The sequence below is a fragment of the Ambystoma mexicanum genome, chromosome 7p, assembly GCF_040938575.1.
Source record: "Ambystoma mexicanum isolate Mex_15411 chromosome 7p, UKY_AmexF1_1, whole genome shotgun sequence".
In the NCBI taxonomy this organism is placed as follows: domain Eukaryota; kingdom Metazoa; phylum Chordata; class Amphibia; order Caudata; family Ambystomatidae; genus Ambystoma; species Ambystoma mexicanum.
In genome coordinates this window covers 257,507,513-257,532,155 of record NC_090939.1, presented here as the reverse complement: position 1 = coordinate 257,532,155, position 24,643 = coordinate 257,507,513, and the positions used below count along the sequence as shown (strand labels likewise).

The 24,643-nt window shown below is 56.0% G+C and overlaps 1 protein-coding gene across 2 annotated transcripts in view; it reads left to right on the top strand.

Moving 5' to 3' along the window:
- LOC138525980 (trifunctional purine biosynthetic protein adenosine-3-like) overlaps positions 1-24,643 on the top strand; it is a 615,458-nt gene that overhangs the window by 589,602 nt on the left and 1,213 nt on the right. The gene's annotated exons all lie outside the window — the stretch shown is intronic.

The window sequence follows — 24,643 nt, the reverse complement described above, 5'->3', positions numbered from 1 at the left end:
TCCTAAACCTCACAAACAAGCCGCCACTTAACAACACCATTAACGACCCAACCAACAAATTCTCCTTCACAAAAACTACCATCCTAGAGGTAGAGAAAATCATCCTTTCCCTCAAACCGTCGAACTGCAAAGGTGACATCTGCCCAGCACAACTAATAAAAGACACTGCCAGAGACCTTTCACCGTTCATTTCAAAATTGATCAACTCATCCTTCGCCACAGGTAATATCCCGGCGAACTTAAAACAATCATGGGTGCTCCCACTTCTCAAGAAGCAGACTCTTGACCCCCTCATCCCCACTAATTATCGGCCCATCACCACCGTACCTTTCCTATTGAAGATACTAGACAAGGTTGCCTATACACAAATTCAAACACACCTTGAATCAAACAATCTACTGGGAGCCAGACAATCTGGTTTCCGTCCACTCCACGTTACTGAAACTGCACTCATTGACCTAAAGACCCAAATAGACAAACTGAGAGATCAAGGTAAGACGGCACTCTTCCTCTTACTTGATCTCTCAGCTGCTTTCGATCTGGTGGATCACAGGGTCCTCTGCAAACACTTAGACACTGATGCACTCTTCTCCACGCATGCCACCAAATGGATTGAATCCTTTCTGAGTGAGAGAACAATGAAAGTATCTCCCCCTCGGCAGCAGCCGACCCTCTTCCAATCACGTGTGGCGTCCCTCAAGGCTCCTGTGTTTCACCAACCCTGTACAACATATTCACTAAACCCCTCTTCGATGATCTGGACCTTCTAGGTATCACCTACACTAACTATGCAGATGATACACAGATTCTCCTCCCGCTTTCTGGGGATCACAGCAAGGACAGGGAGTTGGTGAAGAGGTGTACCTCATTATTCAGGCATGGATGGCATCACATGGCCTCTGCCTGAATGATGATAAGACTGAGCTGATCATTCTGGGCACGCAGGCCAATATCAACAAACTAGGCAAGGACTATTCCACGTATAACATAGATGGCAATAGCATCAAGGTTTCGAGTTAAGTAAAAACACTAGGCTTCTATCTCGACTCCACCATGTCTTTTGCCAAACAAGTTAACTCCTTAGCTTCCACGACAGCCTATACCTGCAAATTAATAAGAGCAGGTAAACCTTTCTTATCTAACAACAGTTGCATGATCCTAGCGAGAGCCTTAATACTATCACGACTCGATTATTGCAATGCCCTTTACAGCGGCGCTAACAAAACTATTACCAAAAGGCTACAAATCCTACAAAACAATGCCCTTAGAGCCACCTTAGGCATAAACAAAAGGGAACATATCTCCTCCACTAGACAACAATACAAATGGCTCTCCACCGACAATAGAATTCACCTAAAAATGCTCTCCTTGACGCACAAAGCCCTCAACAACGCTGCCCCCATTTACCTGATGGACAAAATAAGAAGAAAAATCTCTAGCAGACCTACAAGAACTCCCAACTCCAACTGTCTGGAAATTCCAAGATTTAAACTTGCCAAAATTGGTGGCACAAGCTTCCCTGTGCTAGCCGCTAAATGGTGGAATGCCCTGCCACACAACCTTAGATCAGACCAACCTTTCCCTCACTTTAGAACGAATCTTATCAAACACCTCAATGACAACAACATGTAAGATTTGAAAGACTTTAATTTGTGTTATGTTACTTATCTGAATGTATATATGTACCATCAAAGACTTATCACTATTGTAAATTTTTAATTATGTAACATTGTAATTTGCTGTGACACTGTAATTTCTATGCAACATTGTAAGCTTTGTATATTCTATTCACTGCGCCCGGTTACCCTTGGGTCTGGCGCGCAATACAAATAAATAAACAAACAAACAGTATCACTGGACCTCATAGCCAACTAACATATACAGGCCGATTCATGGAATAATTAGCGCGGCGCAAGTGGGCAAAAACGTGCGAATCGCAGTGCAAGTGCAAAAATCGCACCAAAAGCAGCGCACATCGATTCATGGAAGGCCGTGCGCGAGAAAACCAGCGGATGTGCGATAAAAAAGTGCGCGGCGCACGTTGGCGCACAGGCCATCTAACAGCGTGCGCCAGGTCACAGCGAAAATCGCACAGGCCACAGCGAAATTCGCACGTAGCGCGGCGCACGCAACAAAAGTAGGCGGAACACGGGCGTAACACTCGGAATGGGGAACAACTTGCCAAAACGTGGGCGTCACGGGGGAAGTACAGGGCACAAGTGCGCGGAACGCCCACACGCTCGCCTACAACATGTATTCATGGAATAGAATAGGGCAAAAAAGCGCACGCTCAAACCAGCGCACAGGCACAAACACGACCGCCACAAGAAAGCAGGCGGTAGCGTCTCTGCGGCTGTAAGAAATGTGCGCCAACAAATAGCACCTATATACTGCCATGATGGATGTCCTATACTGTGGCCCTCCAGGACAAATGACGTGCAAAGGGGTACCCACAAACACGGACACCCGCTGACAAAAAATACGTGTGCGTGTATACCGGGGTGCGCGGGAAGTCTCACACGCGATTTGGCCGGGTACGTGGATTTCAGGGGTGCGCGGGAAGTTCCACACACGATTGGCCCAGTGCGAGCAGGGTACGTGTATTTCAGGGGTGCGCGGGAAGTCCCACACGCGATTTCAGCAAGGTATGTGTATTTCAGGGGTGCGCGGGAAGTTCCACACACGATTGGCCCAGTGCGAGCAGGGTACGTGTATTTCAGGGGTGCGCGGGAAGTTACACACGCGATTTCAGCAAGGTATGTGTATTTCAGGGGTGCGCGGGAAGTTCCACACGCGATTTCAGCAGGGTACGTGTATTTCAGGGGTGCGCGGGAAGTTCCACACACGATTGGCCCAGTGCGAGCAGGGTACGTGTATTTCAGGGGTGCGCGGGAAGTCCCACACGCGATTTCAGCAAGGTATGTGTATTTCAGGGGTGCGCGGGAAGTTCCACACACGATTGGCCCAGTGCGAGCAGGGTACGTGTATTTCAGGGGTGCGCGGGAAGTTACACACGCGATTTCAGCAAGGTATGTGTATTTCAGGGGTGCGCGGGAAGTTCCACACGCGATTTCAGCAGGGTACGTGTATTTCAGGGGTGCGCGGGAAGTTCCACACACGATTGGCCCAGTGCGAGCAGGGTACGTGTATTTCAGGGGTGCGCGGGAAGTCCCACATGCGATTTCAGCAAGGTATGTGTATTTCAGGGGTGCGCGGGAAGTTCCACACGCGATTACAGCAGGGTACATGTATTTCAGGGGTGCGCGGGAAGTTCCACACACGATTTCAGCAAGGTATGTGTATTTCAGGGGTGCGCGGGAAGTTCCACACGCGTTTTCAGCAAGGTATGTGTATTTCAGGGGTGCGCGGGAAGTTCCACACGCGTTTTCAGCAGTGTACGTGTATTTCAGGGGTGCGCGGGAAGTTCCACACACGATTGGCTCAGTGCGAGCAGGGTACGTGTATTTCAGGGGTGCGCGGGAAGTTCCACACACGATTGGCCCAGTGCGAGCAGGGTACGTGTATTTCAGGGGTGCGCGGGAAGTTACACACGCGATTTCAGCAAGGTATGTGTATTTCAGGGGTGCGCGGGAAGTTCCACACGCGATTACAGCAGGGTACATGTATTTCAGGGGTGCGCGGGAAGTTCCACACACGATTGGCCCAGTGCGAGCAGGGTACGTGTATTTCAGGGGTGCGCGGAAAGTTACACACGCGATTTCAGCAAGGTATGTGTATTTCAGGGGTGCACGGGAAGTTCCACACGCGATTTCAGCAGGGTACGTGTATTTCAGGGGTGCGCGGGAAGTTCCACACGCGATTTCAGCAGGGTATGTGTATTTCAGGGGTTCTGGGGAGTACCACACGTGAATTGGCCGTGTGGGCCCTCCCAGGTGTACGCTCCACAACCTCCACGGACCCTGCAGCCAGCCCACACCACGGGGGACTACCCTGCACCCCTGCCCATGTCCCACAGGCAGCCCATTCACCATGGGCATGCCCCCCAGCCAACCCACATGTCACCTTGCACTACTGATCAACAATGCATGTCTACCACCACCCCCACCCCCCAGCAGTGCAGGGCCAGCCTCCACCAGGCCCCCACACATGTCCCCCTGCACCCCCACCCCCCAGCATCCAGGGTCACCCTACACCAGGCCCCCACTCATGTCTCCCACCACCCTCACCCCCCTGCCACCATGGGCAGCCTCCACCAGGCCCCCACTCATGTCCCCCTGCACCCCCACCCCCCAGCAGTGCAGGGGCAGCCTCCACCAGGCCCCCACTCATGTCTCCCACCACCCCCACCCCCCTGCCACCATGGGCAGCCTCCACCAGGCCCCCACTCATGTCCCCCTGCACCCCCACCCCCCAGCAGTGCAGGGGCATCCTCCACCAGGCCCCCACTCATGTCTCCCACCACCCCCACCCCCCTGCCACCATGGGCATCCTCCACCAGGCCCCCACTCATGTCTCCCACCACCCCCACTCCCCAGCATCCATGGTCACCCTCCACCAGGACCCCACTCATGTCTCCCACCACCCCCACCCCCCTGCCACCATGGGCAGCCTCCACCAGGCCCCCCACTCATGTCCCCCTGCACCCCCACCCCCCAGCAGTGCAGGGGCATCCTCCACCAGGCCCCCACTCATGTCTCCCACCACCCTCACCCCCCTACCACCATGGGCATCCTCCACCAGGCCCCCACTCATGTCTCCCACCACCCCCACCCCCCTGCCACCATGGGCATCCTCCACCAGGCCCCCACTCATGTCTCCCACCACCCCCACCACCCCCACCCCCCAGCATCCAGGGTCACCCTCCACCAGGCCCCCACTCATGTCTCCGACCACCCCCACCCCCCTGCCACCATGGGCATCCTCCACCAGGCCCCCACTCATGTCTCCCACCACCCCCACCCCCTGCCACCATGGGCATCCTCCACCAGGCCCCCACTCATGTCTCCCACCACCACCACCCCCACCCCCCTGCCACCATGGGCATCCTCCACCAGGCCCCCACTCATGTCTCCCACCACCCCCACCCCCCAGCATCCAGGGTCACCCTCCACCAGGCCCCCACTCATGTCTCCCACCACCCCCACCCCCTGCCACCATGGGCATCCTCCACCAGGCCCCCACTCATGTCTCCCACCACCCCCACCCCCCTGCCACCATGGGCATCCTCCACCAGGCCCCCACTCATGTCTCCCACCACCCCCACCCCCCTGCCACCATGGGCATCCTCCACCAGGCCCCCACTCATGTCTCCCACCACCCCCACCCCCCAGCATCCAGGGTCACCCTCCACCAGGCCCCCACTCATGTCTCCCACCACCCCCACCCCCTGCCACCATGGGCATCCTCCACCAGGCCCCCAATCATGTCTCCCACCACCCCCACCCCCCAGCATCCAGGGTCGCCCTCCACCAGGCCCCCACTCATGTCTCCCACCACCCCCACCCCCCAGCATCCAGGGTCACCCTCCACCAGGCCCCCACTCATGTCTCCCACCACCCCCACCCCCCTGCCACCATGGGCATCCTCCACCAGGCCCCCACTCATGTCTCCCACCACCCCCACCCTCCACCAGGTGCTCACAATCCCCAATCATGTGCGTAATGGACAGCCTCCACAGCCAAAAAGCCCTACCAAGTAACCCATTCACCCACATGGAAATGGAAATCACATGTTACACCCCAATGTTCATGAAGCTAATGAACCCATGTCCGTCACACACAATGGTTGCAATTGAATGGGAAAACACACAACATGACATGAGATGATACCACACAGTGAAGTATGCAAACAAAATTGTATTGAAAAAAATAAAGAATGCTAAAGAAAGAAAACAAACTACAATGTGAATGAGAAAAAAAAAACACGCATGTCCGTATAAAAAACTACCAAGGGTCCATGAGCCCAACTGAACAAAGGAAACCTACTAAAAAACCTACCTAAAAATCAACTATATACAAAAAGTGGAGCAGTGTCCGTCGACTCCAAATCATAATAATAAAGAAAGGAAACCTAAAACTAAAGAACTATATACAAAGGCGGCGGGCTAGTCCAGCGGCTCACTCCGTGGTGTCCCGGGCCAGGGCATCATCGAACTCCTGTTCGATGTCCCGGAGGCGGTCCAGTTCCATGGCCCTGAGGGTCCGCAGGGACGACGCTGTGTCCTCCTCCAACCCCCTGCGGATTGCCTCGAGGCACTCGGCCCGCCTCAGGGCCCTCCGCATGGAGTTCTCCGCCCTGACCATTGTGAGCCGCGCCTCTTCCGCCCGCCGCCGCTCCGCACCTATGGCGTGGCCCAACCGCTGCCACACGGAAGACACTCTCTGTCCTGGGTCCCCCTGCCCTCCGGCCGATGCCTGCCCCTCCGATGTCGAAAGCCCCGAGCCTGCATGTCTCCCACCATGTTGCTGCTGCTGCTGCTCTGCCTCTGCCCGTGCACTGCCTCCTGCTGCCTGCACATCCTCCGCCGGCTGGGGTGCACTTGTTGATGTGGCTACCCCTGCTGGACCTCCGACTCCCGACTGTGGCAGGGATGCCTCCTCCACCAGCCTGGCCGCACCGTCAGAGGCAGCTCCACAGGGCACCCAGGTGACTGATGGGTGGGAAGATGGCACAGAGGACGACTGGCGCGTAGGGGGTCCAGTTGAGGAGGGGGTCGGAGCAAGCCCCATCAGACGGAGGAATCCGGCCTGGGTGACCTGTCCCAGCAGGCTGACGTGGTCAACGAGCCATTCGAGATGACGTGCAGTCTCTCCATGAAAAGACTGCAGGTCACCTCGCATGGCCCGTTGACGCAACGCCACACCAGCCAGGACAGGCTCAACCCGGACCTGGATGGCCACGTCGGCAGGCAGAGGAAGGCCAGTTGACGTCAGCTCATCCCCTGCCTGAAAACGGGTCTGGACGTAGGCATCCCTGCTGGTGCAAGATGATGCAGGGACAGGATTGCACACAGGCACCTCCGCGGCCGCCTGTGCTGCCTCCTGTCCCTGGTCCTGCACTGCACCACTAGCACCAGTGGGATCCCCACCTCCAGACCCCGTCTCTGGTGCTTGCGCGGCCCCCTCCTCCACCAAACCCCCCACCAACCTGGATGACTCCGTGCCATCTTCCCCCGTTGGGCCCTGTGGGGTCCCAGCTGCCCCTTCTGCTGCCGAGGAGTCCAACTGCAACCTCCGCCTCTTGGACCTCCCCCCAGCAGCTGCGGCCTGGGACGCGGCACCGGACTCCTCACTCCCCGACGAGATGACAACACGGAAGGGGAGCCGGGCCTTGCGTCTCCGGCTGGCGGTCGGATCCCCGCCGCTGTGCTCCACAGCACCTTCTCCGCCCTCTTCATCAGTTGACGCTGCAGACAGGGAGAAACAAAACACAGGCATCAGGGCACTGTACAATGGACACATACACGCATGACAGTTGCACATGAGTGGCATTGGCAAACCTCAGACATGTCATCACAATCCCCAACACACATGTCATTGCAACTGGCATACATGAGCCATACCACAGCCATATCGCAACTGCCACCACCATCCCTACACATACAACAGCATCAGCAGCCAAAGGGGAGCCAGACATCACATGCAACACAGGAAGTGCACCACACATGTACACACACCACCACACTTGCATGTATGTCTACACCTCTGCCAAGTGTCGCACTGTTCAGACGGGCATCCATGTCACATCTGCCAATCAGGCTTCCACATACCGCTGTCACATGCATCCATGTTGCATCACTGTTGCACCCTTGACAAATACACACACATGCACATGTACACAGTGCTCATACATGCAGCCGAAAACAACATACATGCCTGACATCACGGACATGTCTATTTACATACACATTCATCCAAACATGTGTGCACGCACAACTGCATTTGCCATGCAAGCCCACACACACAAGCACCATCCATGTCTCACACATTACAGCCCTCGCATGTGTCAGCCCCACGGCCCTGTACACCCCCACCCATACTCGACCCCATGCAAACAGATGTGCAACCGGCACAATGGCGAATGATTACCACACGCACTGCTCACAATCAGGATGCATGTACACTCACCGCTCGACTCCAGACGGGTCTGCTTCTCTAGGACCTGGACGTGGAGCGCTGGGGATATGCGTTCCAGGACCCCCATCTGTTCTTCCGACAAGTGGCCCCGGCGCCCCTTGGCATTCGCTGCCTTCAAGAGGCGCCGGCCCTTGTTCAGTGTCCTGGACCTGAAGTCCTCCCAGCGCTTCCTGACATGTTGTAAGTCCCGGACTGACACCCCCTCCGCGTTGATGGCAGTCACGATGTCAGTCCAGATCCGAGTCCGTCCTTCCTTGTCGGCGCGGGAACTTCCAAAGAGGGCATCATACTGCCCCTGGACTTGCTCCACCAGGACACCAACTTCGGTGGCACTGAAGCTGGTGCCCCTCTGCCTCTCTGGCCGGGGGTTGTCAGTGGTCACAGATGGTGTATGCCCCGACATGACAACCCCAGAGGCAGGAGTGGGTGGGCAACTGGGTCCTGGGGCTGGGCTGTGGAGCGATGGAATTCCAGTCGGGAGTCTTCGGTTCCAGCAGGGGTGGTCACAGCAACAGCACCCCTGGCTGATGTGCAGGCAGCAAATGGCAGTGCACGTGGGCAGCAGGCAGTCAGGCAGCAGCAGATGGCAGGTGGGAGCGTGCTCGGGGCTCTGGGGGCAGTAGTTCGGCCTTCTGGGCAGGAGCGTGGTCTTCCGTGTGCTTACGCGTGGCCAGCTTGGTACGGAGTGATTTGGCACGTGAAAATCCTGCACGTCAGCGTGAAAACCGAGGAAAGGCCCTTAGCGCGTAAGCGCGTCAGCACGCATACGCGAATCTATTGGACCAAAGGCCCTCAGCGCATAAGCGTGTCTGTGACGTGACCCGCACGTGTGTTTCCCACACAGCACATGATGACAGAGCACACGTGGAAAGACTGCACGTCAGAGTCTCATCGCGTGTAATTGGACAGCACGTCAGAGTCTCATCGCGTGTAATTGGACAAAAGTGCGCGTACACGCGATTGGCCTATGTACGTGTATATCAGGTGTGCGCGGACACTTACACACGCAAGTACGTCAGCGCACCTGTATCCCAGTGTGCGGACAATTTCCACACGCTATTGGACTGTGCACTGGATTTCAGGGGTGCGCGGGTCACACGCTCGCCTACAACACGCGCAACGCATTAATTTGCGCGCTAACAAAATAACTAGCTCAGACCCAGGATGAACATACCGTTCCTAGCAGCAGTGGCCGTGGCCTACCAAAGGAGGAGGAGGATAGTCAGGGCCAGAATATTCACACCCAGAACCAGCCTTTTCGGGATGCCTGATGACCAGGTGCATGGGAGGTACAGGTTTCCACCACACATCATACTGGACCTGGTGAGTGAGTGGGAGGACGACCTCACATCACCCACCCTGTGCTCCCAAGCACTCAGCCCCCTGGAGAAGGTCCTCAATGTACTGCACTTCTTAGCCACTGGATCATTTCAGCGGACAAGTGCCATTGTGGGTGGTGTATCACAGGCCACCCAGTCACGCTGCCTACACCAGGTCTTGAACATCATCACTGCACGCCCATCAGTCCGCAGGCACATATACCTGCCCAGAACCCCTGCGGAAAGGCATGCTGCCGCCCTAGATTTTTACGCTGTGGCACGATTCCCCAAAGTGCTAGGTGCCATCGACTGCACCCATGTGGCTCTACGTCCCCCCAGGGCATCTGAGCACATCTATAGGAACCGCAAGCACTGGCATTCCATCAACGTGCAGGTAGTATGTAATGCCAAGGGAATCATCACCTCAGTATATGCCAACTATCCTGGGTCAACCCACGACAGCTTCATTTACCGAATGTCCACCCTAAGCCGGGACCTAGAAGCTGGCCGGCATGGCGATACATGGCTGCTTGGTGAGTATGAATGCCACTGCACATGCATGCATGTCAGATACTGAGCAAGGCCACAACCCCACCAATGATACCAATCACCACCTCCACAGGGGACAGTGCCTACCCTCTCAGCCCCCACATGATGACGCCAATTCGGAACCCCACCATGCCATCCCAGGTAAGATATAACGCTACCCACATTACAACCCGGGGCATAGTGGAGCGCACATTCGGAGTGCTGAAGTCACGCTTTCGCTCCCTTGACCGTTCTGGCGGGCAGCTGTTGTACGCTCCCCCAGTAGTGTGCAGGATCATAGTGGCAGCATGTGTCCTGCACAACGTTGCAACACGCCGGGGCCTGGCCGTGGACATGGTGGTGCCCCCCATCCCCAACCACATGCACAGCCGCTGCGCATGGGAGGTGAAAGGGCACAGGGGGAGGCAGCCCGTACACAGCTAGTGGCTAATTACTTCACATAGAAATCACACCCCTGTGGAGTGCACACTGCCCTGGCACATTCCATCTGACAATCAATGATGACTCAACCTGACACTGATCCTGAATGTCTGGAGAAAGAACCGTGAAAACCATATCAGCCTGAGATTGTTCACCTGGAAGTGTCACAATGTGTGCATCCCTACCCACACTGACACCACCAATGCAGTTTTGTGAAGTTAAACATTCAAGCAGCTAAAATTAATACCCACTTGCAAAATGCAACAAGAGGACAGTGCCATGTCAGCCAACCCAACCCCAGCACCGCCACACGACACACCGTGCCATGTCATGCTATTTGCAGGTAAACAAAGTAATCCCCACAACATGACACTAGTGTCACAATGTACAGTGTCCCTATTAGAAACTTGCAACACTTGAAATGCTCACAGTAATGGCGGACCAACAGCAAACTTGCGCACGTACTACCATTAACTTGACATCACTAATGTTTAATATTAGTAGTCTCACCACCTGGAAATGCCTGCACTCCCACCACTACCAACTGTGCAGTGTTGGCGCCTGTAGGGTTGTAGGTGCACTGCTGCCAACATGGACCACATCTCCAGACTAGAGGTCCTTGTGTAGACATGAGGAAGGGACCTGCAAATTGGGAGGTAGACACAGAAGATGAGTTACACATCAATGCAACATGCAGTGTACAACACAACAGCAATATGCACTAGGAATGTATACACAGTATTGACTACAGACTGCCCACACAGCTCATGGGAGTCCAACGTCACTGTGTAATTCACTGTCACTTGGGCACACCCTTTGCAAGCCCATGGAAACGGGAAGCAGGAGGGGTGTGTGACTCAAACCCAAGCATCTGAACCAAATACATTACAAGCCTGCATGTGCCCAGCCACAATGCAGCGTATGCCCACAGGAACCACGGAAGCCAACAAATCGTCCCAAAAAAATTGGGAATAAAAGAAATAAAAATAAAAACAAAAATAAAAATAAAAAAAAAATAAAAATGGCCATTGAAGGGCCCGGGGGGTTGGGGAGGCCACCCAGGAGGTCCGAGGACAGGATGCACACCAGAACCCACCTGCGTGGATCCTGGGAAAAAAAAACACCTCCATGGGCTCATGGCCCACACGGCTACCCTATTGTGGGAGTATCACTGCTGTTGCTATTATCACCCTGTGCAGCTGCATCGGGAGGTGGTTGCACTATGGGAGGCAGCCCACGCAAGGCCCTAGTCTGCTCCTCCATGGCTGCAAGCATGCGGGTGTGGTAGGTCTGGTTCTGGAGGATGAGTGTGCAGAGGTCCCCATGCAACAACTCGCGGGATGCCCGGACCTCCGCCCTCGTTGCCTGCATCTCAGCTGAGAGCGTACGGGTGAGACGCTCCAGCTGCTGTTCTGTCCTTTGGTGTGTAGAAGCCTCAAGCTCAACAAGAGTCGTCCTGAAGTGAAGGAGCTCCTGCCTCAGGGCTTCCCTGTGGCCCTGGGACTCAATGGAGATGGCCTCCTGCAGAGTCGCCAGTGCCGCCCGCCTGTCCCTGTTGGACCCCAACATGTCCTCCCTGTGTGACTGGCAGATGGAGTCGGTTGCCTGCTCTAGTCGCTCCATCAGCCTTTCAGGGGGGACAATGGAAGTGGCCACCCTATCCATGGCCTGAGCCATCATCTCGGATGATGCTGCCTGTTGGGTTGCCATACCGTAAATGGATTGCTCCCATGCAGTATTGCCAGGTGGCGTACGGCCACCACGTCGGCGGGCACCACACCTGTCTGGGGCAAGGCGAACTGCGCCTTGCTGTGCCGGCACTGCCTGAGGCTGCAGGACTGCATTCCCCCTCTGATCTGCTGGCCCAGGAACAGGATCAGATGTCACGGAGTGTGACTCTGCATCCGTAACCACCAAAGGCGTAGCTGCCAACACTGACATCCCCATTGAGGGTTCTGACCCTGGTGCAGGTGGGTGAGACAGAACAGAATCCCTCCCTGGAACACTCACCTGCGACGGCACGTAGGTCTCATCCGAATCAACACCTGAGTACAGCTCGGGGGAGGTGCAGCCAGAGACACCCCTTGAGAGCACGACCTGCAGCACTTGTGGGTTCTCACCCACCACCACACCACGTCCCTCACTGGTGGTTGGTCGGCCCTCGGACCCCTCCTGGGTCTGCACCATCTCCACAACCCCAGCAGTATCAGGTGCGTCTTCCCCTGCAAAGACATAAAAACAAAGAAATGGAAACAGGCATTAGCACCATGGCACACAATGAGGGCTGAGAAGCAAGAGAACCAGTACTTGTTTGACACATGTCCCACATGACTAAAACCCTCCCATGCATGCACCCTCACTGCGTATGAAGGGCAGGCAAATGGCACACACTGATGACACCAAGATTGAAGATGAACACATTTTCTGCATGCTGCCTGGCAGTGGCATCACAGATTGGCCTGTGATTGGCAGGTGAAACACACATGCCATCACGCAGATGGCATGTACCATTGCTATTGAGTGACGATGGAGAGGAGGGCAGCACCTATTCATTCTGTCCAGTTCCCGCATGTAATAGCTTTTCTAATTCAAACAGGTCAGATTCTTCACCTGGAGCTGCCAGTCCGAAATGGTCAAATTGCACAGGGACATGTTTGAACAAATGATATCCAGGTAACAAAGTCACTCCACTTTACCATAGCCATGTCAGACATGTGACTAGAGGACTGCGACATGCCTAGTAAAAGTGGTGGAATGTAAAAAATCTGACTAAATGAACAGTGGAAAATTTTGCAACAATGTTGTGGCAAGGTGACACTTCAAGGGCAACTGGCGTGCAGTTGGGCTAGATGTCTACTGTTGGCAGAAGGGATACAGCTATGGCAAATGCAGCTGCGCAGGATGTATTACATGAAGCACATGGCTGACCCATACGACTCAGGCGCACACACTCTCACCTGGCACACAAACAGAAGCCCTCACACACACCATGCACATGGATGACACACACATGCATGTGCACTCACCGGACAATGCCTCGTAATCAGCCAAATCTCCCACGCCTTGGATCTGTTCCTCCGTGACGTAGGTCCCAGCGACTGACTCATGTGGAGTGAGTTCCATGTCTACTACTGGAGACCCACCTCCAGTCACTAGAGTTGCGGCATGACTTGAGGCCAGCTTACTCTTTGCCCTGCGCTTTAGGTCATTCCAGCGCTTATAGCAATCATTGGCTGTGCGCCTCACGATTCCAAGGGCACTTACGATGTCCGCAACGGTCTGCCAGTGTGCCTGGCGTTGTGCAGGTGTGGTCTTGGATCCTGCAACAATGACCATCTCGTTGTCATGTGCGGACACATACTCGAGAAGTGCATTCAGTTCGTCATCCGTGAAGCTGGGCTTCCTGGACGGGCCGGACTGTGTAGCCGTGTCTGGGGCATCAGCCTGTGCCGGACGAGCACTCTTCCTCTTCCGCTTGGAAGGTGGTGGTGATCCTGAGTGTCCTGCGCCGCTCTGGACACTAGGGGCAGGAGCCCTGGTGGACTCTGTATCAGGAGTGTGGGATTGCACACTCAGCATGGGAGTTGGTGCAGGTATTGGCTCTAGTGTGATTGTGTCAGTGGGTATATCAGCAGCATGGACTAGGACCGACACTGTTCGGGCTGGGTGTGTGAGGGCTGGGGTGGATGGAGCCGCAGCTGCCCCTGCAGCCTCTCCGCCCTGCCTACTTGGTGCAGCAGATGACCTTGCTGCCCCAGATGCACGTGGCATGGTGACATCAACGTGCACCAGCGCACGTGTCATAGGCCTGCTGACCTGGAAGTCAGCCATGGAGTCAGCCAGGTCTGGTGCCACAATGGGCTGGTCCAACAAGGGCTGAGCATGGATGGTGTCAGCCACATCAGCCTCAACGGGAGGGGGGGGGGATTATGGGTGCCCTTGACTGGTCCTCCACACATGGGGGGACAGGCTCACCCTGCAAGTAACGACCACGTCCCCTACCGGATCCACCACGGCCACCACTTGTGGCTCTTCCACCTTTGCCACCCTTACGGAATCCTCGCCTCCCAGCCATGGCACTGATGTTAATGTGCGTATGGGAGTGGCAGTAAAATATTGTCCTGGGCAATTGGGAGTCAAAGGGCTGGGTACCAGATGGTAATTGTACCCTAGTGCTCTTGCAAGGCTGATTGTAACCCCTGGGGAAAGATGACGGGTCACGCTACGCACAGGAGCCCCAAAAAAGGGAGATGACGTGCACGCAACCCCTCCTAGACCACGTGTGCAGAAAGAAAAACCTGCACTACGCTGTGGCACCCAGTAACACAAGAATGAACGTATGCGTGTCACACGCAGCCTAGAATGACCTCTGAAGGGGTAGGCTACACACGGGGCAAGCACAGATATTAGATACGTGCGTGACTCACCGTCTGCCAGGTAAAAGAGCGTGAAAAAGGAGCGCGTTTGGTTGGCAACACCCCCGCCAAAAGAAGATATGTACGCTGTCTGAGGAGACAGGACAACAGTAGAAGGGAACACTGTTTGAGGGAACAGGCCCAGGTAAACCAGTAAAAGAGAAAAAGGAGAAAAATCTGTCAGAGGTAACAGGGAATACGAACTTGAAACGCCGTGAAGTAAATCGCGTGTGAACCGACAAGAAGTACAGAATTCACCCACTCGCTCTCCACGAAAAGCACGTACAAGGAAATGGTGTTCTACGCGTACCTTTTATACAGGCCCACACGTCCAGCGTCACTTATGCGGCGTCTACGCGCTAGGGCCATTTCCACCAATTACACGCTTTGTGACTTATGTGTGTACGGCCATTTCCACCAATTACACGCTTTGTCACTTCTGCGTGTACGGCCATTTCCACCAATTACACGCTTTGTCACTTATGCGTGTACGGCCATTTCCACCAATTACACGCTTTGTCACTTCTGCGTGTACGGCCATTTACACCAATCACACGCGATGACACTCTGACGTGCAGTCTTTCCACGTGTGCTCTGTCATCACGTGCTGTGTGGGAAACACCCGTGCGGCTCACGTCACAGACGCGCTTACGCGCTGAGGGCCTTTGGTCCAATAGAATCGCGTATGCGTGCTGACGCGCTTACGCGCTAAGGGCCTTTCCTCGGTTTTCACGCTGACGTGCAGGATTTTCACGTGCCAAATCACTCCGTACCAAGCTGGCCACGCGTAAGCACACGGAAGACCACGCTCCTGCCCAGAAGGCCGAACTACTGCCCCCCAGAGCCCCGAGCACGCTCCCACCTGCTGCTGCCTGACTGCCTGCTGCCCACGTGCACTGCCATTTGCTGCCTGCACATCAGCCAGGGGTGCTGTTGCTGTGACCACCCCTGCTGGAACCGAAGACTCCCGACTGGAATTCCATCGCTCCACAGCCCAGCCCCAGGACCCAGTTGCCCACCCACTCCTGCCTCTGGGGTTGTCATGTCGGGGCAAACACCATCTGTGACCACTGACAACCCCCGGCCAGAGAGGCAGAGGGGCACCAGCTTCAGTGCCACCGAAGTTGGTGTCCTGGTGGAGCAAGTCCTGGGGCAGTATGATGCCCTCTTCGGAAGTTCCCGCGCCGACAAGGAAGGACGGACTCGGATCTGGACTGACATCATGACTGCCATCAACGCGGAGGGGGTGGCAGTCCGGGACTTACAACATGTCAGGAAGCACTGGGAGGACTTCAGGTCCAGGACCCTGAACAAGGCCCGGCGCCTCTTGAAGGCAGCGGATGCCAAGGGGCGCCGGGGCCACTTGTCGGAAGAACAGATGGGAGTCCTGGAACGCATATCCCCAGCGCTCCACGTCCAGGTCCTGGAGAAGCAGACCCGTCTGGAGTCGAGCGGTGAGTGTACATGCATCCTGATTGTGAGCAGTGCGTGTGGTGATCATTCGCCATTGTGCCGGTTGCACATCTGTTTGTATGGGGTCGAGTATGGGTGGGGGTGTACAGGGCCGTGGGGCTGACACATGCGAGGGCTGTAATGTGTGAGACATGGATGGTGCTTGTGTGTGTGGGCTTGCATGGCAAATGCAGTTGTGCGTGCACACATGTTTGGATGAATGTGTATGTAAGTAGACATGTCCGTGATGTCAGGCATGTATGTTGTTTTCGGCTGCATGTATGAGCACTGTGTACATGTGCATGTGTGTGTATTTGGCAAGGGTGCAACAGTGATGCAACATGGATGCATGTGACAGCGGTATGTGGAAGCCTGATTGGCAGATGTGACATGGATGCCCGTCTGAACAGTGCGACACTTGGCAGAGGTGTAGACATGCATGCAAGTGTGGTGGTGTGTGTACATGTGTGGTGCACTTCCTGTGTTGCATGTGATGTCTGGCTCCCCTTTGGCTGCTGATGCTGTTGTATGTGTAGGGATGGTGGTGGCAGTTGCGATATGGCTGTGGTATGGCTCATGTGTGCCAGTTGCAATGACATGTGTGTTGGGGATTGTGATGACATGTCTGAGGTTTGCCAATGCCACTCATGTGCAACTGTCATGCGTGTATGTGTCCATTGTACAGTGCCCTGATGCCTGTGTTTTGTTTCTCCCTGTCTGCAGCGTCAACTGATGAAGAGGGCGGAGAAGGTGCTGTGGAGCACAGCAGCGGGGATCCGACCGCCAGCCGGAGACGCAAGGCCCGGCTCCCCTCCCGTGTTGTCATCTCGTCGGGGAGTGAGGAGTCCAGTGCCGCGTCCCAGGCCGCAGCTGCCGGGGGGAGGTCCAAGAGGCGGAGGTTGCAGTTGGACTCCTCGGCAGCAGAAGGGGCAGCTGGGACCCCACAGGGCCCAACGGGGGAAGATGGCACGGAGTCATCCAGGTTGGTGGGGGGTTTGGTGGAGGAGGGGGCCGCGCAAGCACCAGAGATGGGGTCTGGAGGTGGGGATCCCACTGGTGCTAGTGGTGCAGTGCAGGACCAGGGACAGGAGGCAGCACAGGCGGCCGCGGAGGTGCCTGTGTGCAATCCTGTCCCCGATCCTGTCCCTGCATCATCTTGCACCAGCAAGGATGCCTACGTCCAGACCCGTTTTCAGGCAGGGGATGAGCTGACGTCAACTGGCCTTCCTCTGCCTGCGGACGTGGCCATCCAGGTCCGGGTTGAGCCTGTCCTGGCTGGTGTGGCGTTGCGTCAACGGGCCATGCGAGGTGACCTGCAGTCTTTTCATGGAGAGACTGCACGTCATCTCGAATGGCTCGTTGACCACGTCAGCCTGCTGGGACAGGTCACCCAGGCCGGATTCCGCTGTCTGATGGGGCTTGCTCCGACCCCCTCCTCAACTGGACCCCCTATGCGCCAGTCGTCCTCTGTGCCATCTTCCCACCCATCAGTCACCTGGGTGCCCTGTGGAGCTGCCTCTGACGGTGCGGCCAGGCTGGTGGAGGAGGCATCCCTGCCACAGTCGGGAGTCGGAGGTCCAGCAGGGGTGGCCACATCAACAAGTGCACCCCAGCCGGCGGAGGATGTGCAGGCAGCAGGAGGCAGTGCACGGGCAGAGGCAGAGCAGCAGCAGCAACATGGTGGGAGACATGAAGGCTCGGGGCTTTCGACATCGGAGGGGCAGGCATCGGCCGGAGGGCAGGGGGACCCAGGACAGAGAGTGTCTTCCGTGTGGCAGCGGTTGGGCCACGCCATAGGTGCGGAGCGGCGGCGGGCGGAAGAGGTGCGGCTCACAATGGTCAGGGTGGAGAACTCCATGCGGAGGGCCCTGAGGCGGGCCGAGTGCCTCGAGGCAATCCGCAGGGGGTTGGAGGAGGACACAGCGTCGTCCCTGCGGACCCTCAGGGCCATGGAACTGGACCGCCTCCGGGACATCGAACAGGAGTTCGATGATGCCCTGGCCCGGGACACCACGGAGTGAGCCGCTGGACTTGCCCGCCGCCTTTGTATATAGTTCTTTAGTTTTAGGTTTCCTTTCTTTCGTATTATGATTTGGAGTCGACGGACACTGCTCCACTTTTTGTATATAGTTGATTTTTAGGTAGGTTTTTTAGTAGGTTTCCTTTGTTCAGTTGGGCTCATGGACCCTTGTTATTTTTGTACATAGTTCTTTATTGCATGGAGATTTTTTTACATTTGACTTTGGACAAAAAAATTTTCAATTTGGATTTCCAGTTTTTTTTCTTTTTATACGGACATGCAGCTTATTTTTTCTCATTCACATTGTAGTTTGTTTTCTTTCTTTAGCATTCTTTATTTTTTTCAATACAATTTTGTTTGCATACTTCACTGTGTGGTATCATCTCATTGGTTTCATGCATGTTATGTTGTGTGTTTTCCCATTCAATTTCAACAATTGTGTGTGACGGACATGGGTTCATTAGCTTCATGAACATTGGGGTGTAACATGTGATTTCCATTTCCATGTGGGTGAATGGGTTACTTGGTAGGGCTTTTTGGCTGTGGAGGCTGACCATTACGCACATGATTGGGGATTGTGAGGACCTGGTGGGGGCTGCCCATGGTGGCAGGGGGGTGGGGGTGGTGGGAGACATGAGTGGGGGCCTGGTGGAGGATGCCCCTGCACTGCTGGGGGGGGTACAGGGGGACATGAGTGGGAGCCTGGTGGAGGCTGCCCATGGTGGCAGGGGGGTGGGGGTGGTGGGAGACATGAGTGGGGGCCTGGTGGAGGCTGCCCCTGCACTGCTGGGGGGTGGGGGTGGTGGGAGACATGAGTGGGGGCCTGGTGGAGGATGCCCCTGCACTGCTGGGGGGTGGGGGTGCAGGGGGACGTGAGTGGGGGCCTAGTGGAGGCTGCTCATGGTGGCAGGGGGGTGGGGGTGGTGGGAGACATGAGTGGGGGCCTGGTGGAGGCTGCCCCTGGCGGCTGGGGGGTGGGGGGAGACATGAGTGGGGGCCTGGTGGAGGATGCCCCTGCACTGCTGGGGGGTGGGGGTGCAGGGGGACATGAGTGGGGGCCTGGTGGAGGCTGCCCCTGCACTGCTGGGGGGTGGGGGTGCAGGGGGACATGAGTGGGGGCCTGGTGGAGGATGCCCATGGTGGCGTGGGGGTGGGGGTGGTGGGAGACATGAGTGGGGGCCTGGTGGAGGATGCCCATGGTGGCAGGGGGGTGGGGGTGGTGGGAGACATGAGTGGGGGCCTGGTGGAGGGTGACCCTGGATGCTGGGGGGTCGGGGTGCAGGGGGACATGAGTGGGGGCCTGGTGGAGGCTGCCCATGGTGGAAGGGGGGTGGGGGTGGTGGGAGACATGAGTGGGGGCCTGGTGGAGGCTGCCCCTGCACTGCTGGGGGGTGGGGGTGGTGGGAGACATGAGTGGGGGCCTGGTGGAGGGTGACCCTGGATGCTGGGGGGTGGGGGTGCAGGGGGACATGAGTGGGGGCCTGGTGGAGGCTGCCCATGGTGGCAGGGGGTGGGGGTGGTGGGAGACATGAGTGGGGGCCTGGTGGAGGCTGCCCCTGCACTGCTGGGGGGTGGGGGTGGTGGGAGACATGAATGGGGGCCTGGTGGAGGCTGCCCCTGGATGCTGGGGGGTGGGGGTGCAGGGGGACATGAGTGGGGGCCTGGTGGAGGCTACCCATGGTGGCAGGGGGGTGGGGGTGGTGGGAGACATGAGTGGGGGCCTGGTGGAGGCTGCCCCTGCACTGCTGGGGGGTGGGGGTGGTGGGAGACATGAGTGGGGGCCTGGTGGAGGATGCCCCTGCACTTCTAGGGGGTGGGGGTGCAGGGGGACATGAGTGGGGGCCTGCTGGAGGATGCCCATGGTGGCAGGGGGGTGGGGGTGGTGGGAGACATGAGTGGGGGCCTGGTGGAGGATGCCCATGGTGGCAGGGGGGTGGGGGTGGTGGGAGACATGAGTGGGGGCCTGGCGGAGGATGCCCATGGTGGCAGGGGGGTGGGGGTTGTGGGAGACATGAGTGGGGGCCTGGTGGAGGATGCCCCTGCACTGCTGGCGGGTGGGGGTGCAGGGGGACATGAGTGGGGGCCTGGTGGAGGCTGCCCCTGCACTGCTGGGGGGTGGGGGCGCAGGGGGACATGAGTGGGGGCCTGGTGGAGGCTGCCCCTGCACTGCCGGGGGGTGGGGGTGGTGGGAGACATGAGTGGGGGCCTGGTGTAGGGTGACCCTGGATGCTGGGGGGTGGGGGTGCAGGGGGACATGAGTGGGGGCCTGGTGGAGGGTGACCCTGGATGCTGGGGGGTGGGGGTGGTGGGAGACATGAGTTGGGGCCTGGTGGAGGGTGACCCTGGATGCTGGGGGGTGGGGGTGGTGGGAGACATGAGTGGGGGCCTGGCGGAGGATGCCCATGGTGGCAGGGGGGTGGGGGTGGTGGGAGACATGAGTGGGGGCCTGGTGGAGGATGCCCATGGTGGCAGGGGGGTGGGGGTGGTGGGAGACATGAGTGGGGGCCTGGTGGAGGGTGACCCTGGATGCTGGGGGGTGGGGTTGCAGGGGGACATGAGTGGGGGCCTGGTGGAGGCTGCCCATGCACTGCTGGGGGGTGGGGGTGCAGGGGGACATGAGTGGGGGCCTGGTGGAGGCTGCCCCTGCACTGCTGGGGGGTGGGGGTGGTGGGAGACATGCATTGTTGATCAGTAGTGCAAGGTGACATGTGGGTTGGCTGGGGGGCATGCCCATGGTGAATGGGCTGCCTGCGGGACATGGGCAGGGGTGCAGGGTAGTCCCCCGTGGTGTGGGCTGCCTGCAGGGGCCGTGGAGGTTGTGGAGCGTACACCTGAGAGGACCCACACGGCCAATTCACGTGTAGTACTCCCCAGAACCCCTGAAATACACATTCCCTGCTGGTATCGCGTGTGCAACTTCCCGCGCACCCCTGAAATACATGTACCCTGCTCGCACTGGCCCAATCGCGTGTGTAACTTCCCGCGCACCCCTGAAATACACGTACCCTGCTCGCACTGGGACAATCGCGTGTGCAACTTCCCGCGCACCCCTGAAATACACGTACCCTGCTCGCACTGGGCCAATCGCGTGTGGAACTTCCCGCGCACCCCTGAAATACACATACCCTGCTCGCACTGGGACTATCGCGTGTGGAACTTCCCGCGCACCCCTGAAATACACGTACCCTGCTCGCACTGGGACAATCGCGTGTGGAACTTCCCGCGCACCCCTGAAATACACATACCTTGCTGAAATCGCGTGTGGAACTTGCCGCGCACCCCTGAAATACACATACCTTGCTGAAATCGCGTGTGGAACTTGCCGCGCACCCCTGAAATACACGTACCCTGCTGCAATCGCGTATGCAACTTCCCGCGCACCCCTGAAATACACGTTCCCCGCTTGACGTTTGCTGTTTGGCAGCCCGGTGAACTGGTCCAGGGTTCGCGCAGCCCTTTGCGATGATTTAGCGATTTTGATGGCTTTTCCTTGCGCGAGGGCGTTCTTGGGGGCGTTACTGGCGCTGCTGTAGGGTCGCTTCGTTTCTCTGCGCCACGGCTGGTTTGGAAGCCTGAAATCCATGAATACGCTGTGCGCGGAAATCGGTTTTAGCGCACGTGCCTGGCGCAGTCAATCGCACGCGGACACTCTGCGCCAGCCGCTTGCGACACTTTTCTGCGAAATTCTATGAATTACCCTGATAGTTGTCTTTTACGTAGGCAAACCTGTTTTATTAATTGTTTGGACATTCAGGTAGACCCGAGTCAGCAGGCAGCCCTGTTGCAGTAATTGAGATTCTGAATATTCAACCTGCATTCAACAAGTTCACAAACTGTAAATTGTTTTTTTGTTCCATTGTTTTATGCCGTCTGAAAACTTAATGTCTTTTTGTTTAATAAAGAAAGTTTTTTAACTTCTGTTTATTTTCTCAGGAATTTATAGTCTCAAATTTTGATTTAGTTTCTGACTTTCACAAACAATCTGTTGCCTGTAAAGCATCTGCACTATATGCTTCAGAAAAAGTTCTTATTTTCTGTGTATTCCTTTAATTATTACACAATAAAGAAAGTCTAAATATTTTTTCTTCACTTCCCTCTTTTTCGGCTGACTGTTCATTTTAACTACAAAGGTATCAATAGATTAGAGATATCTAACGATACTCAATCCACAAATTAGATTGAATTTATTTCACAAATTGGGCAAAACTTATACTTTTGTCAGCAGCCTTTTGGAAATCTTACGTTTACATCTTGCATAGACCCCCACCGAAAGCTGCATCACCTGTGGTAAACCCCCTTTTGTTAATACAGCAACAATTTTAAGACAGGACAGAGGAGGGAGCTGTTGAAGGGTGTCAGCTCATGGAGGTACAAATAGGTTCACGGAAACAGAGGATGGGTTTGCAACCTGACTGCGGTGGTGGTACCAAAAGAAAAAGAAAAAAAAAAGAGACTGGGGACGGGGTGGACAGGACAGGTCAATGGAAGTGAAAACGCATCTTTTCTCTGAAATTCTAGAAAAGAAGATGGCAAAGTCCTTGACCGATGTTGTATTCCAGCCCGCGGTGGGCGCACGCGGGGGCTGGAGTGTCCGGGCTAGGCCGCACGGCCTGTGGCGCAGCGCCAGCGCGAGCTGCAGAGACAGACACCCACACGCGTTGCTGGTCTGCCCCGGAACTGCCTCCCAAACGCGGGGGCGGGGCTTTTATTAGAGACGCCCTGCGTCACCGCGTAGCGGGACGCAGGGCGGAACATAACAACCGAGAGGGAGAGGGCCAGCATGGCCTGCAGGGTAGACCAGCGCTAGCATGGATGGGAATGAAGACACACGATTCGAAGGAAGTTTTTCCTCCAGCCTTTGCTTTAACCTGAGTTCCTATCTCTGTACGTTCTTATTGTTTTGTTTTGTTCTTTGTGCGCTCTGAGGCGCGCAGGCAATTTGGCGCTATATAAAAATGTAAATCAAATCAGTATAACAGGTAGATTTGGCAGAGTCCAAGGAAGTGAGCAGCCAAGAAGATATTCCTGGTAGGTGGGGAAACAATATAAACTTCTAGACGTATGTTAGCAGTGTATATGCAGCCACGTGGCAGTCTTCGAATGTCCCATGCTGTGGCGGGGGGATTCATCATTGCAGTTTAAGGGGAGAGGGAGTAAATGAGATATTCTGAAACGGTGACCAGTGCAGAGTTAAAGTCAGAAAATGCCTGGACAATGGTCTTGGCATCAGGTGAAGTGCTTGTAAGGAAGGCCTAAAACTTATTTGCTAAGGAGTCAGGGAGTGTGTGGCTCAAATGTACGTTTAGTGATAGGGGAGAAAGTGAGGAAGGACATTAAGAAGGAGCGGTGGCAGGATTACAGTAAGAGTGGTCAGGTCAGGTGGAGTGGCCTTGATGAAGTGGTAAGAAAGAGTAGGCCGAGAGTTATATTAGGTGTGTGTTGGCTGATTGGGGATGGGGACTGCACCATGGTCAGAGAGGACAGGGTCCAGGTGTGTGCTGTGGGGGTTGGGCATTTTCAGGACGCGAGGCTTCAGCGAGTAGGATTTCAGGAGATCATCAAAATCAAGGTAAAGAGATTCAAGAATGGGAGGGAACTGAAAGTAATTGTTTTAAAGCACTAAAAGGTACAAATCGGGGGTGACTGTTGCAGCTTTTACAAAATATTTTAAGTTTGCTCCCCCACCTTTTCTAGATAGACAAGGGGCATGAAAGATGGTCCTTGTCGACGGCCGTCTTTGGGAGGAGCGAGATGAAGTGGCCAGCCAGGAAGGAGGTCTTATTGCATAGAGTGGGTATTCCAAAGGCCTTGTGGGAGTTTGATGGCAGAACGCAAAGTGGGTGGTGGTAACAGAGAAGCAGGAGCATTAGGGGATGTTGGAGAGGTTGTGCAGAAATCAGCTAGAGTGATCATATTTGTAGGGATCTCTGTGTCCTTTTAAGGAAGTCACAAGTATGAGGATAGAGTGGGAGTGGGGTGTTGGAGTGGGGAGCCACTCCAGTACCCAAATGCGGGAGAGGACAGTTATGAGGAGGGCAAGGATTTGTCGGTGCATGTTGGGACGAACTCAATACTAGGGATAGAGGCAAGACAATAAAGGCGAAGCCAGGTTAATAGTGCCTACTTGGGAAAACGATAGGCCAGTAGCCACCAAAGTATGCAGCTACACGGGTAGAAGCAACCAAAATATGGAAATAGTGTAAATTCATGCAGACCAACTCCCGGCACATAGGCACAGAAGCTGAATGGGCAGCTGCTTTGGCAAAGAACACCATGCACAACCCTCCATTCCTTCCTCACTCACTGGCGGTGCGAAAGCAGTGCAGTTTCCCTGCGCTGTCCTTGGCCCACCTACCTCTCTGGTCCACTGCC